The 8,678-nt window shown below is 46.5% G+C and overlaps 1 long non-coding RNA gene across 1 annotated transcript; it reads left to right on the forward strand.

Annotated features, from left to right (window-relative positions):
* Window positions 1–5,910: 5,910 nt before the first annotated feature.
* On the forward strand, window positions 5,911–8,472 carry LOC119101729 (uncharacterized). Its single transcript, XR_005094605.1, has 2 exons — window positions 5,911–6,043; window positions 7,881–8,472. It is a non-coding gene; the product is annotated as an uncharacterized LOC119101729 (long non-coding RNA).
* The last annotated feature ends 206 nt before the right edge of the window (window positions 8,473–8,678 follow it).

Raw genomic sequence — 8,678 nt, forward strand, 5'->3', positions numbered from 1 at the left:
GGTTCGTATCAAATTCATAAAAAAGGAAATGAAGCTTTGTAGTTTATTTCACCAGGACGATGCTAACAAGCTTATCATTGTCATGATCGGACGGACTGGACCATAGTAGCTGTCATCGGTCGAGGTGAGAATACGATATCATCTCGATACTAATTTCTTGTTCTAAAGCGGTTGGCTTCCGATCCACTTCACTCATTAAAGGGCCGTTTTAGACACTCGCTGTTTGCCCCCGAAATGGATGGATTGTGGGTGATGGCAACGAAAGCAGTCAAGGATGAATAGGTGCGCTTAATAAGAATATATGCAATAAAGAATAAAACAGCACATTCCTGGCAAACACTGCCAGCCCAGTTTGAAAAAGACTGCCGTCATTTCCTTTTTATGGCAGAATTCGAAAACTTGGTTTGCTCCTGTTGCCTGCGAAAGTGCTCAGAGAAATAAAGTAAATTGTCTCTTTGCCATGTCCATCGTATGGAGTTACCAATAATCGTGGCAAGGAAATCATCGCCGTAGATTTTAGCAGAATTGTTCGTGAAGCACGAACTGAACATTACGAGCCCATATGGTACAATGGTACATATGGTACAATGCCTACTTTCCTAAAAATGATTATTCTGGGGCAGCACCAGATGACTGACAGAAGCCTCTGATTGCTGTGCCAGCTTGCTGGCAGACATAATGCTTCCGGGCGGCCAGCAGCACTCCTCAAACAGCCATCCAGAGCAGAGTAGCTGCGTTCTCAGCAGCAGCTCATCAGTTCAACAGCAGGGCACCTCCCCAGCAAACGAAGGGCTGAAGTTGATGTCCATCCCGCTGCCATCAATATCCGTAACAGCGAGCTTCATCCTGCCGGAGAAAATACGCAAAAAGGGCCGCAAGCTGAAAACACCAACAACGCATCGTTCGCATATTGCAAGCAAGTACATCCGAAGAAACAGTCGAGAGATATCGCAAATGTATTGCTGCACAAGAAAAAAGCCATGCAGGCCCAGGACATCGTCTAAAGCCTTTTCAATGAGGGGAGGGAGACTTCTTACCCATACATAAATAAGCCTTATATGACGCTGTACACAATGACTGGAACTGACTTTTTTAATTGAGGTTCATTTTACTATAGGAGGGGTTTCCACGTCACTAAGTGGCCAAGGATGCGCAATATTGGAGGGATTTTCGCCCTCCAAGCAACATGGCGCTGCCCTGCGAGTGGACCGGTCGTATCAAAAACAACAAATCAATAAAAGAGAGTCCTGCCACACAACAGCACAATGCACGAAACGGAAATGATATTGCACAATGCACACTTACCGATGCGCCCAGCACGCTCACAAAAACACTTCCTGGAGCCGTCCTCTCCATGCGCCAACTTGTCTGGGCAGGGTGGGGGCGGGGGGGGGGGGGTATCCACCCCTCCGCAACGGGACGGGTCAGACAACTCCCGGCCGCCAGCCGCCAGCATAACAACCGGGACGCCGGGGCGGGGACGATATGACCAAGCAAAGGCGAGGGAACGATCGCGTTATTGGGGGGGGGGGGGGGGGCTCGGGGGATAGAGTCCACCTCCCAACATCTGAGATAATTCAGCACTAGGCTTGCGGCGGTACATGGAAAGAAGCGACTCAAATGCCTCTGACCCCCTCCCCCATTCTTGACAACTTCCCTCGCTCCTGCGACCAAGAAGGGGCACGGGGTGGGTCAGCGTTGGCAGAAGCGAGGGCAAGTTCCGACGGCGTCAGGCACGGCGGGATGCCATCGATGGGAAGGCGGGTCTGGACAGGTTGACTGCCGGCGCCGCCGGTGTGGCGTCAGCGAGCGGCGCCGTCTGCCACTTCCTTGGTTCGTGCAAGGAACATCCCTTGTTCATGAGGGAGTCCCCATGCTCAACAGCATTTATACAAAGAGCAGTGCCGCTCAGCTCCAGGTTGAAATCACACCCTAATTGCAGTAGTTTCGAATCAAGCCACAACAGTACGAACTAGCAGGCACTGACCGCCAGTCGTATGCTGCTGTTGCAGGCAACACTAGCGTTGAAAACCTGTTATCGATCACCGCGAAGACAAGGATTTTATGACAAACATGCGCTCGGAAAAAGGGCTTGTGGAATATCACCCAACAAATGTGCGTGATACGCGTGATGCAAAGTGCGTGTGGTAAAATAATGTGCGAAAAGGCTAGTACCAAAGACCTCGTAAGCAAATGTTTGTATGGCTTAAGGAACGCCTGAAAAATAATTGTTATGGCAAAACGTTGACGGGGAGGCAAAAGCTCCTAGGCAAAGGGTTTGCATGCGTAAAGTGAAATATAAAATTGATCTCAAACAGTCTTGAGCACGTTAATGCTGGCAACACACACTTGCTTGACAAAAACGCGCACGTAAAAATTGCTAAGCATCAGTGACACAGCATCGGTTGTTTGCATGCAAAACACTCGCATGAGGACGTGTCAGAAAAAAATGCATCGCCGAATATCAAATTATTCACGCCATCTCTTCGATGTCGCCTGAATACTACCTGTGAGGGATGGATTCGTCTCTCAGCCATCGAATGAAGTCTGGCTATTGTTAAACGGAGAGTGTCTAATGTTTTCGGTTTTCTCCTTACACGCCTAAGGGAAGTTTGACAATGATCTATGGTTAATTTTGGTTGCTAAGTGTGCACTTGGGTCTCGCAGCAGTTTTGATTTATTTATTTATATCCATCCAATCGATGGCTGTACGTGAACAAACACAATCCTAAAATATAAACCAATCAGCGGGAACGAAAGGACGAACGCACTGACATTTGGCAATTAACTGTACGCTATATACATGACCATCATTTTGGTTGCTAGGTAACGTAGACATCATTTTGGTTGTTAGGTGACGTAGAATAGTCACATTTCCCTAGAGCCTAGTGCAGCCGATTGACGCGACAGAATACTTGTTCCTCATCTCAGTATATAGCAGGCCGACATGAATTGGTGCGTATTAACTGACCAGCTATACCTTGCGTCTAAACCCGTACACTCGCAGTCCTCAGCTGAATGAAAAAAAAAACATCAACATAATGGCCGCCGCCATCGCCGGGTTCGCATGCTGCTGTCAGCGCTGACAAGCGACATTCTCGAAAAGCCATTGGCTAGAACCAACGATACCTGCTCAATGATGTTGATGTGTTAAGTAATGAATATTGCTTGGGGAATACCCGATAATTTCGTTCTTTCATACCAACGAGAAAAAAAATTGGGACTGCGGCTATGTCTCGTCAGTGGGACGAATTTGTAGAAACCAACGACACCAAAAGTTGTAAATCAAAATTAGCTACCATTCAACGTGCTCAGTCAAAAATTCTTACTTGACTAGACACGCTCCCTTTATATATCCGGTTTTCTGTTCAAGCATTCTGGTTTGGAAAATATTGGTCGGCCTCAGAAAATTCTGATGAGAAGTCCTAAAAGCCGAAAAAAACGTTTGCCCAAACGTCGTTTAGGTATAAGGATGAGCTTGGCGGCGGCGAAGAACTGTGAATTCCTGGACTAAGTTTCGCACAAAACATGACGTGGTGCTCTTTTTATCTTCATTCACCGTTGCACGACTTTCAGTTTCGAGCCGATTCTAGATTTCGAAACACGAAGTAAGCGTTCATGTACTTTAACGCGCTATCTCTGCTTTGTTGCGGTTTTGAGCTGTAGCAAACCTTTTGCCTTCTTGTGTGACCATGTTAGGGGCTTCATGGAAAACCAAATAACGCACATTTTTAGCGTTAGCAGGATGCATGGCATGTGACATGCAACCATAGTATGCAATAATTTAAGTTAAAATGGACTTCTCCCATTGTCAGGCGACGGCGTCAGTATTGCTGTCGGACGCACTGCATCCTTGGTGACTGTCTGACCTGAATATGATCATGCACACATCAGACATCTGAATTTCAATCTTCGTGTGCGCACTCATGTGAAACTGACTTTGTCGATGAAAACATTTGAGGACGAATGTTCGTGTGTCCACAGCAAACATCTGCAAAAAAACCTTAGCGCAAGTAGTTTTTTAGACAAGCTTCACCCTTGGCAAACAAACTAACGGACTTATCCATACGAACGTTTACGATGCAAACAGTGTCGTGCTGAACTTTTTCAGACTTCTGTTTTGCCGAGCAAGGCTCTTCCGTAAGGTTTTTCACAATACGAAACTGATACCGTACGAAGCCTATCTTGACGAACTTTACGCGTGCAAACTTGTATCTTGCCAATAACTGTCGCACAGCCTTTTCTTTACGTGCCTTTGTCCGCAAGCAGAGATAACACTCCTCGGATGTCATCTAGTGCCTGTGTCAGTAACTGCTGAGCCCAAAAGTACGCTTAGAAAAAGATCGCGCAGCAATTTTTCTTGAGATTGAGTTTGTATGCCTTAGCTCATTAGAACGACATAGGTATGCTAAAGAGCTCACCATGCAAAAAGTGAATCATGCAAAAGCTACAAAAGATACAGGTTGTGTGAAGAAACATTCGCCGGGAAACTATCGTAACGAACATATTCTGGACCGAAAAGTTCACGGGGAAAAGGTCGTATGCGTTGTTTAAAGGTCACTACCTCTAAGCGGTAGAAAATCCTTGGAAATATTCACAAGTTGTCACGCAAAGTTGTAATGTTAGTAATGTGTTTGTACGCATATGTAATCCCACACACATACACACACTCACGCATACGCATACGCACACGCACACGCACACGCACACGCACACGGTGAGCGGTGGCCCAGCTGCACCGGAGGACGCGGTCCGTGATCTGCTACACTGAAGGAGGCGGCTCGTCATCTGCTGCACCGGAGGAGGGGGCCCATCATCTGACGGGACTACGCTGGAGCGGAAGTTTCTTCTCTGGGCCTGACTGAGCTGGAGCAACAGGTGGCGACATTATGTTACCGAGCTGAGATGGTCTCCCGTGACCTGGCAGTTCTCAATGCGGCGGTTCTGTGGCATAGCGGCACTGGCAACCCACTAGAGAAGGTAGACGACAGCGTTCGTTACTCTCAACGCCTTCCTGGCAGGTGCGCGGGACATGCTGTGCGTTACCCCACGCGTGACGAGCATTATGCGGACCTGTCCACGGTGTATGGATCAAATCCGAACGGTGTAACGGAGGTGGACTCCTCCGCTGAGTTGGTGTACACCCATGTGTTGTGTTGTGGAGCTGAGAGCTGACGTTTTAGAGACCATGAGTGCAAACATGACTGCTGGGAGCGCAAACACGACTGTTGTAAACCTTCCCATAGCTTGGGGACGTCATCTCCAATATCTCAGAAAATGAACTAAGTGGAAACCATCGCTTTTGACCCTAAACACATGATTACAAGCGCTCCAGACATTGTTATTGCAGACACCAGGTAAAATTACATTGCATCTGTTCTTCCAACGCCTCAGGTCACCAGGCTACGAAAATGCCAGGTGGCTCTCTCAGCATTGAAAGCAAATGCTATCGCCTTCGTATTGGTTGAACACTAAAATAACTCATTTGCATTCAGCTGACTTCGTCTATACCTGTCGCCGGCTCGAAACAGCACGCATCTGGACCGCATGTCCGAAACAATATGTGACAGTAAGGATGCTGATCACCCCACATTGTGGTAAAAGTCGCCTTTATTAGATGCAAGGCATGGTGCAGTGATCCGGGCTTGTGTTGGAATATGTGACCAGCCACAGCTGTTTTGTTCCCGGGTATGGTTAGGAGACATGCCAATAAACGTCTTGAGATCCTTTTCGTTGGAAAAAAACGCCTTAGTAACACTCGAGAACGATTGTCAAAAAATCAGTGTTGTCTTTCACTTAAACGCGTAGATGCCCTCGGGCACTCCCATGGTGACGTCACCGTGGGATTGCCAGACCTAGTTCCGACTGGATTCATAGGAGGGCTTCCTTGAGCCCCTTAGATCTGCCATTTACAAGCTACGCTATTCCCATAGAGAAGTGTACAACTGTTGGTTAAAAAAATGCATTAGTCAGGCTTATTTGCTTTCTCTTAATGATAGTTCGTCAGGGATTACAGGTCACGGCATACCTGGCTGAGGCCGCAGTAGGTACACTGATGTGTCAGCCATCATTGCCTGTTTAGTGATTCGATCACAAATGCGCACTTACATGCATTGTTACTTAACTCCTATGCCCAGGTGCTAGTGCATTATATCAGTGAAAGTATTCCTGTACTGCAAGCTGATTTGTTTCATAGGTCTGATTGATTATTTTGAATTATCAGACCACAGGCATGGGTTGGTAGAGGTTAACCAAACAGCTTGCAGTTGTGTGACCAGTAATCATGATTGTTATGCTGCATAAAAATTAGATTACTGATATGGTTGCACTTATTTTTCATGTCACTTCTTCACTGACCTGTACCTTCACTGCATGCATGACAGATCATGAACAACATGGGGATGGTGAATTTTTGGAACCCTGATCTTGAACAGGGTGTCATGGTGACAGTACCTAAAGTTTGTGTTAACAGATGAAGCACTGGTATGTATTTCAGCATACCTTATTGATAGGTAACAAAGATGTGAGGCTAATTTCACTGACTAATTGCTAGTGTTATTGAAGCATGTGGAAGTACAGGACAGGAGCATCAAATTGTCATAGTTGAACATTTTTATTGATGATAAAGGTCAAATGCATAATTTTGAGCAATTTGTTCTGTATGCATGAAGCCTATGGTCGGTCTTTATCTTAATTGCATTGAATCTTCTTGATGTGGCCAATATATACGCATACTTTGCCAAAGAAACTTTCGTTATGGCCATGGCTTTGTCTGCTGTGTTTGAAAAGTTGGGTGGGCTGTAAAAACTTGATGCATGTCATAGATGTCATCCTCTTGTATTTAAGTATTGTTTGAATGAAGTTTTGCCCTCATGATGTAACCTAAATAGTCAATTATGGAAGACAGTGAACACTTAATTCTTAAAATGCTTTGTGCCAAATGTTAACACCTGTGGATGAAATTCGTCATGTACTAGGCAATCAAACAATGGAATTGTCATGCTGTATGTTGCCCAAAGTAAGCCCAGTAATTGATGTACCCAAATTGCTGTCTTTCTAGATGTGGAGAGTCTCCAAGCTTTTCAGTCTATGTTCCTTCAAAATACACCCCCTGCTGCTCCCTGTCTGTTTCTTAAAGTGTGTTTGTGCTGATTTGAATGTAATGAATTGCCTGCTTCGCTCCGATCCGCTTTTATCTTTCTCAATCTTCACATTACAACATTCAACTGGAGCAAGCTGCATGCATCATCATCTTTGCCATGAGTTGGCCAGCCATGTGCTGTCGCTTTGTGATGCCCATGCACTGCACTTGCAGGTCCTGTATGCTAGAAAGCAACAGCGCACCTATGTCGATCTGTTCCACGGGATCTGCCTCGTGGGGCTCTGCGGGCACTATGTCATCCCGTGCCCCACACTCATGATGCACAATGCAATGTTTGATGCATGGCGCAGTGATCATTGCAAGTGATAGCCTCATTTACATTGCCCATGTTTTTTACTTCTAAATGCTTTAGCTACTGTAGTTTATTTTTTAGCCACGCTGAAAGCACGCTCAATTTTGACGTGTTTTTTGTATGGTCTGTTGAATGGCGCTGGGTGGGGCTGAGGTGATCGTTGTCTCGGGAAGGAGTGATGATCTCCGGGGAAAGGGAAGCCCCTGCCCTCGATGAAATGTGTGTTAGATGGGAGAAGCTGCCACCGATACTCTCTGAGGTCGCAGCAGAGGGGGCCTTCTCCGAAAAAACACACGAGAATCGTGGGCGGATCAGGAAACCTTGCAAGTACATCAGTGAGTGCGCTGCGGCGATCACATGCAGCCAGCAGATGTGCTGTTTGGTGATGCTTGTACGTATTATGAGCAGCCCCTATCTCCTTGCCAGGTGCATCCATGAAGAGAAAAAACCCGTCGATGGCTGCAAGATACACCCGAGGAGCCGGTGCACGCTGCAAAGCCTGCAATGGTTTCATGAAGCCGGGCTCCTATTGGCCACGCGACAGCGCCACCGCGCGCGGCAGCAACATACTTGCAAAATGTTGTCAGATACTAGTGTGACCCAGATTTTGGAGTTCCAAAAATGTCGCCAACGGAATGTTGGGGTACTGGCTCGGCAAGATATTGCAGCGCAGGCATCACATCTTCCGACGAACGATTCTGGCTGCCTCTGCGCTGGCCATGATTGTCATAATAAGGAACCTGCTTTGCCTGGAGATTTTGAGGAAAAAAAAGCTTGCGCGAGATACGAAAATGCGATTTGAAATCTTCATCATGTCCTGGAACCGCGTCATGTACACAATTTTCTTTCTTGTTTAAGGTGATTTGACGGGGCCAGAACCGCTACGTCGGCGAGCGCACCAATGTGTTAATCACTTTCTGGATGCTGTAACATTAGTAGTTTGTCTGGACAGCATGATTGTGGCAAAGTTTATCTATGCCTTGAATGCTTTGGAGTGTAAATATACTGCATAACCTGACGTCACATGTTTTCATGGATATTGTTCGTCTATGTGTCTATGTGGAACTCTCCTTCATGCGACTTGTCACATGAGATTTCTCCCTGCACACGTACTCCGAGCAAAGCTATATCCCTGCTTGCAACCGCACGCGCCAAAACTCTTCCATGCGTAACAAAATATATTGACGACCTCAATATACATGCACGATGATCTTAGCTGGCAAA

This window comes from Pollicipes pollicipes, unplaced genomic scaffold (assembly GCF_011947565.3).
Source record: "Pollicipes pollicipes isolate AB1234 unplaced genomic scaffold, Ppol_2.1 Scaffold_4881;HRSCAF=5763_pilon_pilon_pilon, whole genome shotgun sequence".
Classification (NCBI taxonomy): Eukaryota; Metazoa; Arthropoda; class Thecostraca; order Pollicipedomorpha; family Pollicipedidae; genus Pollicipes; species Pollicipes pollicipes.